Consider the following 11043-nt stretch of genomic DNA (forward strand, 5'->3'; position numbering starts at 1 on the left):
TGCGGAAACGGACTTCTAACTCACTAAGCCTCGCCTCCATGTCCAAAAATAAACTACACTTGTTACACACGCCATTGCTGTTAAAGAATGCAGAGGAGTAACTAAACATCTCACACATCGAGCAGGAGAAAGGAGGAGAGGGGGCCAACATAACTAACTGCTAGGCTAAAGTCGCTAGCAGCTAAGCTAAAGTACGGTAGCGTTAGCTACCAAGCGTTAAAACAGCTGTTATTTATAGCTGTTAACAACTTAGAGTAAGAGCTTGAGAAAGAGAAAGTTCTATGAGAATGTGCTGAATAGCTTCAAAAGGTGCATTTGGTCACATATGAATAGTTTTATAATTACATTTTAATAATCTTCAGTGTTGTTAAAAACTGAATTATCCAGTTTTAAGTCACATTTTAATAATCCTTTTCAAATATGTTGTGCTGTTGTACAGTTCTTAGTTGAAAATCCCTTGCCTTGACAGTTGCAATTTGGTCTTGACTAAGACAACAAAATCTGTAAAATTTTGGTTGTCTGCAGAGACACAAAATACTGTTCTCTTTAAAAACATATATAAAACCACAACTAACACACCATCCGTTTCCAGAGATTGTATATCCTTGATCAGTGGATAAAGAAATGCATCTTACCCAAACATCAACACTCTTTACAAGAGCAGCCAGCTGAATGAATGGCAGGGAAGAGCGAAACTCAACTGGTGAATTTAGCACAACCCAAAAAACAGCAGTAATCTTATGAATTTTTCTGGATGTCCACAATTGTTTACATACTTTAAAATCATCAATGTACAGACCTATAGAAATACTTGCTTCTTGCATGCCAAAAAGTTGGTTTTCTTTGAAGTACACTCCGTCTTGACCTGTATTGACCAGGTTTATCTACTTTAATAAACATTACCTTACTAAAAAATCTGACTTCAGTAAAATCTCTAAACAGATGTATTTTATGTGTGGTGCTATAGGTATATTCAGTTGGCTCAATTACAGTGAAGTGGTGTTTGAAATAGAGATTTCTCCTGTGATTAGTGATACTTGCCAAAGGGGGCAGGACAAGGTATTAACTCTGCAGACTCCATTTTTTGTTTTTTGTTGTTTTCAAAGTGTAAATGTTGGAAATAAAATCTAACTTTTTGTGACATATTATACGAATGTCTAATCTGTCATTTGATGCCTTTTGGGGATTTTTTAATTTTTTCTTGGCTTCTTTATGCTCATTAATACAAATTTTTACCTGGGTTGCCCAAACTTTTCAACCCCACTGTACCTACAGTGTATGTATACATGTGTATTAAAGTGTTAAGAAGAGAGGAATACGGTGGGGAAACAATAATAGTTAGCATTAAATGACTCCTGTATTGCTCCTCGTGTTCCTGGAGGCCCGCAGTACACCGCGCGACCCTGGTCTACCGACCAGAGATGTCCACCGTTAGGGTACGCAGCAGTCAGATAATGTCTTAGCCTGTTCCGCTTTGTGCAGCCCCAAATACCCCAATGATTGCGCTGTACACATACAAATAAAGATAAGGGCCTCTAATATATTATGGAGAGTTGACAATTTAAAAAAGGTTGCTATTTAATCATCATCAATTTACCCCTAGATACCTTTACAGCCGCCAAAGTCAAGCTTACAAACTACCTAGCAGGAAATCTGTCATCTACCAAGTTAAAAATATATATAATTACACTGTGCACATACAAGTTAAGATCAATATATGCATCATAAAGGCCAGTTGACAATTTAAAAGAGGTAATTATTTAATCAATTTACCTCAGAAGTTACTTAATGGCCAGCAATGGAAATGAACCATTTCCAACGTCGTAGAGTGGAAGTTTGGAACTATGCGAAGCTGCGCGCCCCCAAAAGAGTATAACGGCCAAAAGATTGTAACAGAGTCCAATGGGAGTATCGCCACTCTTAACTTACCTCAAAAAGGCAGGCACAATCAAGTAAATTACCAACCGGCAGCAAGTTTTTTGCAGTAGCCCAGTGGGCATCATCACCACAGGGCTAGCAACAAAGTAGCTTGAAGCTGAGCCGGGGCTATTGTCCTATGTCTTACTGACATTCTGAGAAGAACTGTGCCTGTTACATGTATTAAGACAAGACACCTACGATGGTGTGTCCGCCGTCAGGCCAAGCAACAATAAAGCTATGAATCAGGTCAGAGTGAATATGAAACGTTTCCCCTGTTAATATAAAACACAAGAGGGAATGTCATTTACTGCTCCACAATCATATTCAGATAGATCATTTGAAAAACAAACATTTACATTACATATACATCCTCTGCAGCTTTGATTACTATAAGAGTCAAGATGACAGTTTATGCAGGAGCTACAGGTAATGTGATTGTCTATCCCATGTTTTAATGTCATGTCTGAAGTTTGTGTCATCATGTAAAGGTTTGGTTACTTTATCAAGCAAGTCTAGACATTGCTCCAGCAGATTAACACACAGTAGGTATGTCCTCATGGTTTATTTTGTTTAACTGGACTGTCTTTCAAGAATGCATAAGGATGTCCTCTGCCGTGTAAAAAAGCTGCTGGGAAATTTACATTCTGCCTCCAACTTATCTTTCTATAATCACAGAGAAGAAGGGAAACATCACCTAGCAATCCACCCTGTTGTTGCTTAAGTCGCAAACAGTGAAAGGGGAAGTAGCAGTCTTAAGTATTTATGTCGTTGGCGGTTGGCAGAGTAAACACTGTTAAAGCAGTTACGCTAGCGAAAAGGTATGAAGGAGTGGCTCAGTCCTGAATGGTTGCCAGATCCACCTGTCGGAATGAGGGAATAGGGGTAGATTTAAGTGAGAGACACTCAGTGAAAAAGGCAAACGTTGCTTTACCTCCTAATTTTTCACTTGGATTGATTTTAGGAAATATAAAGGAATATGAGAAGACAGGTAGGAGCATTTTAAAACCTTCTGAGCCAGTTTTTGATAGTGATTCTAAAAGATTTCAAACAAAATTTCAATTTAAACTGAATTCATTTCAGTGTCTTTACTCAATCTTGTGTATCTTATTGTATCTGTTGGCATTGGGATATTAGTGCCTATATTCCTCCTTTCTCTATTTTCTACATCTCAACAAAACTGTTTGATAAAAGACAAATGCAAATTAAAAAAGCTTTGACCAAAAACAATAACAACCAAAAACGAAGCCGAAGAATAAATGAGTGATGACCAAAGAATGTGGTAGTGTAGACATTCATGTGCATACATGCAATTAAAGATTGCCAGACAACTGACTTTGGTGTTACAATTTACATTCTGAATCATTTTTACATGCCAGTTTACAATGTATGTCAGAGTTTAGAGTTACAGTGAACAAAGTTAATTCACCCTTTGTATGTGCAGGTACTAAAGTTACCCTGTCAATTGGATTAGAGAAAGGTCATGTAGTATGAGATCAATGTAGATCCAAAGGGGAAAGAATACAATCTACTTGGATTTAGGCTACCACGCAATATCTATAGTGTGTCATTTGTGAGGGGTCTGTCATTTGGCATTTTTCTCCAGGGGTGGTATACCAAAAGTCAAACAAACATGTACTAAGGTATTACACCAGTGTATTTACATAAATAAAGACTTTATACGTATGGGTTTTATTAGGTTTATTCATAGTACTTCAATTAGGGCAAATTATTTGTAATAATTATCTTCTACTAAGTATTATGTTAAAGGACAAAAGTAACCAAAAAGTGGGAAAAACAAAACCCTGTTTACACAGTAAGATTTTAAAAAAATATGGACATATTACAATGTACTTTTTAAACATACAGTATATTTTCCTTTTAATTCACACTTTGTGTAAGGTTATTTGTTGGGGTATGCCAGCTGGTTATGTATGCATGTCAATGAGTCCTTTCCTTTATGTCCCACTGGCTAGCCAATCGGCGCCACTTTGCACTGTGCTCATTCTGCGGTTACCGCTAATAATGGAACGGCCATGTCAGAGAAGCACCCCCCCACTGTACCATCAGCACTGTTGTTAAGCAGTCACTGTTAGCTGTGCCGTTTTGGCTTAGCCACCTTCATGTTTGTTTGTAACGTTAGAGTAGAGCGCTGTGTGAAGGAAATTGCGGCCTATAAATTATGTTGGACCCAGGGTCCTTTGTCCTAAGTTAGAAAGTGTGCGGGGAAAGATTGTCAAAAAGAGAGGTGTTTGTTGGTGAATATGAAGTTAGCAGTAAAGTTATAGCTGTGAACATAGCAGCGCAGTCTCAGGGCTCCAGACTTGCCTTTTTTACTATTATACTTTGAGAACTGTAAGTCATATAACATATGTTGTGAGTTCAGTTAAGCCCGTTGTTGTATTAGTCTATAGTTCTGGAACCTTTAAAAGTTAGCTTGTTTGTGTTCTTCATGTTAGCTTGGTTGCACCTGGCTGTTAATTCAATATAATGGCGATTGTTGAACGTCCTTGCTCATTTAGAAAATGTAATTAATAGTGGGTTTATTGTTATTTACCAGCATATATGATTCCTATGCATTGCGTATGGTAGCCTTTGCAATGTTATTTATTTTATTACCACACACACAGCCATAGCAGAGCTACCCACGCCCATGTTTATACTGATGGTTGATTGTAACAAAGCATCAACAGAGAGAAGTTATCTCCGTTTGTGCTTTAACAGACACACCTGGGCCGAAGTTGAAAACCAGAATCAGCTTTAAATACAGTCCTAATCTAATCCTTACTAAATTTCAAATAATTTTATTGGAGTTAGTTATTATATTTGCGTCATCAATACCAAATTGAATCTAATTGGATGGTAATATACACAGACTTCTCACAAAATCACACTTGAATTCATATCTTGCTGCTCGGTCAGAATCTTATTATCCTGGAGTCCCAGTCTTTGTCACAATAAATAAGCTATATGTTTTAGGCCTATTGGCAAACGGCCATTTAAAATGTAGGCAATGGCATATAAAGAATAAAGAGCCTTTTTTCCATGTCCACTGTAGTTCCTCAGTGTGCTCTCTAGTAACATCTGTCTGGTCCAGGTAGCTATGTCATTCACAAGGCTACTTTTACTTTTATACTTTAAGTAAATTTCCATACCTCTACTTTGTTACTTTTACCTGAGTAAAGAAGTTAAATCAGTACATCTACTTTTACCAGAGTATTATCTGTACTTCTACTTGAGTATGGGAAGTGAGTACTTTTGCCATCTCTGCTTGAATCTAGGGTGTCTCAAAATCAAAGCAGCTGTCCCGAATCAAGGAAATATGAGGCTTATTTGTAGTTGTGAGAAACTTTCAATCTGCCAGGGTGTAGTCTAATGTATTGTAGTAGGTATACTGTACTATATTTGTTTGGGCCAGGATGTGCACCAAAGACTTCATTTCCTGCATTCTGACGCCATGCACCAATTTACTTTAGAAAAAACCTTTAATTAGCCTATGCAAAGAAAAAAAAAAGATGACGATTCAAAATATATCAAATAATAACGCAAAGTATGTTGTTGCACATTTTTAAGTGTGTATATGGAAATCCTGGAGATTTCTTAGTTGGACTACCGCATATACAGTGAGGAAAATAAGTATTTGAACACCCTGCTATTTTGCAAGTTCTCCCACTTAGAAATCATGGAGGGGTCTGAAATTGTCATCGTAAGTGCATGTCCACTGTGAGACATAATCTAAAAACAAAAATCCAGAAATCACAATGTATGATTTTTTTACTATTTACAGTATTTATATGATACAGCTGCAAATAAGTATTTGAACACCTGTCTATCAGCTGGAATTCTGACCCTCAAAGACCTGTTAGTCTTCCTTCAAAATGTCCACTTCCACTCCATTTATTGTCCTAAATTAGATGTACCTGTTTGAGGTTGTTAGCTGCATAAAGACACCTGTCCACCCCATACAATCAGTAAGAATCAAACTACTAACATGGCCAAGACCAAAGACCTGTCCTGTGAAAAGGTCTACTGTTGGAGCAATCATTAGAAAATGAAAGAAGCTAAACAGGACTGTCAGTCTCCCTCGGACTGTGGCTCCATGCAAGATCTCACCTCGTGGGGTCTCAATGATCCTAAGAAAGGTGAGAAATAGGCCCAGAACTACACAGGAGGAGCTGGTCAATGACCTGAAAAGAGCTGGGACCACCGTTTCCAAGGTTACTGTTGGTAGTAGACTAAGACGGGAAATCATGCACATGGAAGGTTCCCCTGCTTAAACCAGCACATGTTAAGGCCCGTCTTAAGTTTGCCAATGACTATTTGGATGATCCAGAGGAGTCATGAGAGAAAGTCATGTGGTCAGATGAGACCAAAATAGAGGCCTGTGTGTATGAGTGATAGCCCGGTCGCGTGCTTATTACGTCACGCCCGCAATCTCTTGTGGAGCATTATAACTTTAAAAAACCACAGGTTCCAGTTGTTCTTGTAATAGTTATTTAAGCAAAAGGAGAAATAACGTATCTTGTCTGCGAGTCTCCTAATATAGCTCCACGCAGCTCACAGGGGGCCTCCGAAGGTGGACAGGCCGGGCAGCAAGCCATCGACCCTCAAAGGCACCCGCCGACAGTCACATCAGACTGTGGAGCTTCTGAACTCTAACACAGTCAGATCAAATTTACCCATCATTTTTGTAAAACGGCCTATATTTGAGCTCTGGTTAGTTTTTTTCTCGCTTAAAACTGTTTCAGAAGTGAATTTAGTGTTCAAATAGCAGACGAACAATGTATAAAGTTTCCAGTTGTTGGCCACAACAGCAACCGCTGGTTGTTATAGTTGTTGCAGAACTTTGCACACCAACACACTTAACTTTGAATTTCTAAATTGGTCAGACCAGTTGTCCCACAGCTCCACGCATGTAGAGGCTGACCCACAGCATGTTTAAAGCTAGATGGGACTGTTCCATTCACAAGAGAGCTATTTATTACATACAAAAGGCTTGGACCAATATTATCAAATTGGCGTTTTTGTGTGTGGTGCAATATCCATCAATGCTGACAGGACCAAAGGCACAAAAGAATTCAGAGAAGCAGGGCATAGGATTGATTTAGAAGGGTCATGATCAGTAGGTGAAAAACAGGATCTGATAGTGTCAACCTTGTTGATAAAAAAAGCTAAAAAGTAGTTGTTGTGATATTTGCTTTACATACTTTGACAAAGCGTTGGTATAATACCTGTGCTCTCTCAGTATCTCAAAGGACACTTGCAGTTTATCTAAACTTATTCCTTGGATGTTTCTAATTGTTGTGGGAATGATTATGGAGGTGGGGAATAAAAATGGATTGCCCTGTTGGACTGAGGACCACTTCCCTGACTTGTGTAGGGTTTGTTCTTAAGTGAGTCATGCTCTAACATTAGACAAGCTCCGTGATGATCGGAGCAGCTCATGAGGTGGGTGTTTATAGAAGGTGATAAGGGAGAGTAGGTAGTAAATGACAATGGGGGCCTGCAGGGGGAGCTCATAGGGGTAACGTATGTTTCTACTGCTGTAGAGGAAGAGGGGTGTGACTGGGGCATGTGCTTGTGCATGTGTGCGCAAGATGTAAAAGGCGAATTTAAGAAGATATGTAAAAATAAAAAAAAATACCCCTAGACCTCTGAGGGCTAAAACCTTTTTTTTTAAGTGTTTAAAGCTAAAACCCTCAGACAACCTCAGACTAGTCATATAAAAGTCATACAGAACCAACTAGGTTAGGTTCAAAGTACTAAAAATCAAAACAATTACCAAAATAATACTCAGGGTTTGTTTTAATCGCCTGTTTAGCTCCTTGTTCTGTTTAGATTTTGTTTTTATAATGTGTTTTTTTAACAACATAACTATATATGGTTACTTGTGGAGCACTGCTTTTAATGCACAGTTAAGATACATAATGTAGGTAGTAGATGCTTAGCTCAGAAAAGCGTTTTGAGAAGGACGGTTGGTTTGGTTGATTTGGTTTACTATGTTCCCTCCCTTTTCTCCATATTGTTTTTAAGTTGTGTTAGTATGCTTGTCAGAAGGTCTTGTACACGGAGTCTCATACTGCACAGGGATCAAAGCAAATTTATTGCGTGCACATTTTGGGACCATGGTTGATATTACAGATTACATTGCACAAAGAGACCCATTTAGATGGCAATGAACTTCTAAAGTAAAAAAGAGAATGGGAGGGGCAGGTCCACTATTTGTCTTTCACTAGTAATAGCATAGGTGTAGAAGTCCTAGTTCACAAATCTCTGAGGTCGAAGTTGGGGCTTACACATCAGGCAGATATGTAATAATTAAAGGGGATACTCTCCCATTTAAATGTATATGCCCCCCCCTGGTTGTCCCTGTGCTGGTCCAAGAGTCCATAGCAGCATCCATATTAACAACTCATTCCTTGATTTATATGTACACTTCTTTGTAAAATTCTGTATCAGATCACAGTGCTGAGGACTTAATGCATAATTTCTTATCATCTGTGAAACTCCCTCAAGTCTGAATCTCAGAAAGAGATGCTAAATAGGCCTGTTACTCATGAAGAACTTATAGAGGCTAAAGTGATTTACAAAATTACAAGGTCCCAAGACCTGATGGGTTGACCCATGAATTTGCCTGTTGTTGGCCCTCTTCTTAATATGCTATGCCATTCCTTTGATTCTGGGTCTCTCCCTGACACTACGATGTAGGGCTAAACAATATTATGTTTTAGCATTGACATCGCGATGTGCGCATGTCAAAAATTTACATTGCAGGGCGTTGTGATGTTATGCTAAAAGATTTCTGCTGCTTGATAGAAAAGTAAACTTTCACCTTTTACATGATTATTACCATCCGACTCTTCCCCTTTAAGACAGGTAGCCATGTGGGCAACGTTTGTATGTGACGTTAGTCCGACGAGGGTTACTATGGGAAGTGAGGCTCTCTGTGTGTATAAAAGTATCGTAGGCAGCAGCTGCTGCTGACGCAGTGATGCGCATAGTTTTGATGGGTACTCAGTGAAGCTACAGCAGTCAGTGTTTTATGTTTGTTGCAAATACAAACTAAATCACCTAATTAATGCAACATAATCACAATGTCTCCCGGCCATTTCCCCCCACAGAAAGCTGCTACCAGCCAGGCTAAAGCTAATATAGTTAGCCTAAAGGAAGGGGGCCGTCTGTCCCAACTAACATTACGGTTTGGAGCCGTGACACTGGAAATGTAACACTAATTTACTACAGACATCTGTGTCTGATCTAACGTCAGTTACACTGATTTAACTGTTCTTGGATACACAGAGTTTGTTGCTAGTGCGCGTGATGTGCAGGTCTGGTCAATTTATCAAACTACTAAGCTAGCCCGCTAGTCGACCACAACTCAAAATTTAGAGGAAGCAACATGCAGTCACTGTCAATGGTGTCATGCTAGTCAACCAGCGTATTTCTACGTAATTTCCCTACAAAATCACTTCTGAAGAGTAACGTTAGTCACAGTGCTTACTTGCTTTGGTGTTTATAAAGCATTAAAGTTCAACAAAGAATGGTTGACATTAGAAAAGACCCTATTTCATTTTATTCAGATGCACTCCCCTACAAAATGACCGCAGTAGTCGAGAATGATTTATTATATCCAAATAGAGCTATTTATGTCATCTTTTAAAAATTACTTTTTCCTTTTTCATATCGCAATATATATCCCAGGTGAAAAAAATATCGCAATGTAATGATTTTTCCTATATTGTGCAGCCCTACTATGATGGATACAAACATTTCCTTAATTGTAAGGAAGGGCAAACCTGCAGATAAATGACCTCCTACAGACCACTTGCCCTGCTCTCCAGCAGGGCAAGTGGTCTGTAGGAGGCGCATTCATCTGCATCCAAAAATGATTGGCTAAAATTCAGGCTAGGAGGCTTGAGGGTGTTCAAACTGGTTTTATATTGGGGTGTGTGTGTGTGTGTGCTCCAATATGGCTTCTGGAAAGAAAATAAAGCATCAAATATGAATTATTAAACATCATTAATTCACGGTACTTTTAGAGTTACGCAAGCACATTGGCCAGGAGTAATTCTTAATGCCTACTATTTCAATATCTCTTTCAGATAAGGCTGAGGACAATTAGGAATATCTTGCTGCTCTTCTGCCGAATCTCTGGGATGGATACTATGTGCTAACGTTACCGCCATCAAGCCGCGAATGAATGCAGAAGGCCGCTGAATATGTTGAGTCGTCTTGTAGTGGTGCTGCAATTGGTACGTATATTCCCATCCAATTAGACTGAATTCGGTATTGATGACGCGGAAAATAATAACAGTAACGCCAATTAAATTATTTTAAACAAAAGTAACGAGAACATTTTAGAAAATGTAAGGAGTAGAAAGTACCGATATTTGTGTTAAAATGTCGGGACAAAAATAAATAAAGTAAAAATATCTGAAAATCAAATTGAGTACATTAATGAAATATTTGTACTTTGTTACTTCCCATCTCTGATGCTCTGCCCCTTTCCATTGGTCTCTACATCAGGATGACTATACTTCCCCGGTTATTGTATCCTTTCCAAATGATCCCAACTCTTTCACCAAGGAAAACACTTTCTGTTATAAACAGCTCTTGGACTTCTTTTCTCTGGAAGAAAAAGCAAGCCAGGTTGAAACATATTAACCTACAGCGCCCCCTCGAGAAGTAGGCTTTACCGGATTTTAGACGCCATCAGTTACATCAATTTGCACCTAAATTTGGGTTTGACAGTGACCCTGTCTGCCCCAGAAGGAGGCTGCCCCAGTGGCCACTATTCCTGTGGGAATATACACTCACCGGCCACTTTATTAGGTACACCTGTCCAACTGCTCGTTAACACTTAATTTCTAAGCAGCCAATCACATGGCGGCAACTCAGTGCATTTAGGCATGTAGACATGGTCAAGAGAATCTCCTGCAGTTCAAACCGAGCATCAGTATGGGGAAGAAAGGTGATTTGAGTGCTTTTGAACGTGGCATGATTGTTGGTGCCAGAAGGGCTGGTCTGAGTATTTCAGAAACTGCTGGGATCTACTGGGATTTTCACGCACAACCATCTCTAGGGTTTACAGAGAATGGTCCAAAAAAGAAAAAACATCCAGTGAGC

General features: G+C 39.0%; 1 protein-coding gene across 3 annotated transcripts in view; it reads left to right on the top strand.

The window, feature by feature from the left end:
* Positions 1-11043, top strand: part of amot (angiomotin) — a 93852-nt gene that overhangs the window by 17497 nt on the left and 65312 nt on the right. The window contains exon 1 of one of the 3 annotated variants that reach the window (XM_034889981.1): positions 2645-2908. The exons of the other annotated variants lie outside the window; for them this stretch is intronic. The gene's annotated coding sequence lies outside the window, so the exon portion shown is untranslated. Of the gene's footprint in view, positions 1-2644; positions 2909-11043 lie in introns of those variants that run through there. 3 annotated transcript variants of the gene reach the window in all.

The sequence above is a fragment of the Etheostoma cragini genome, chromosome 13 (genome assembly GCF_013103735.1).
Source record: "Etheostoma cragini isolate CJK2018 chromosome 13, CSU_Ecrag_1.0, whole genome shotgun sequence".
NCBI classification, from domain to species: domain Eukaryota; kingdom Metazoa; phylum Chordata; class Actinopteri; order Perciformes; family Percidae; genus Etheostoma; species Etheostoma cragini.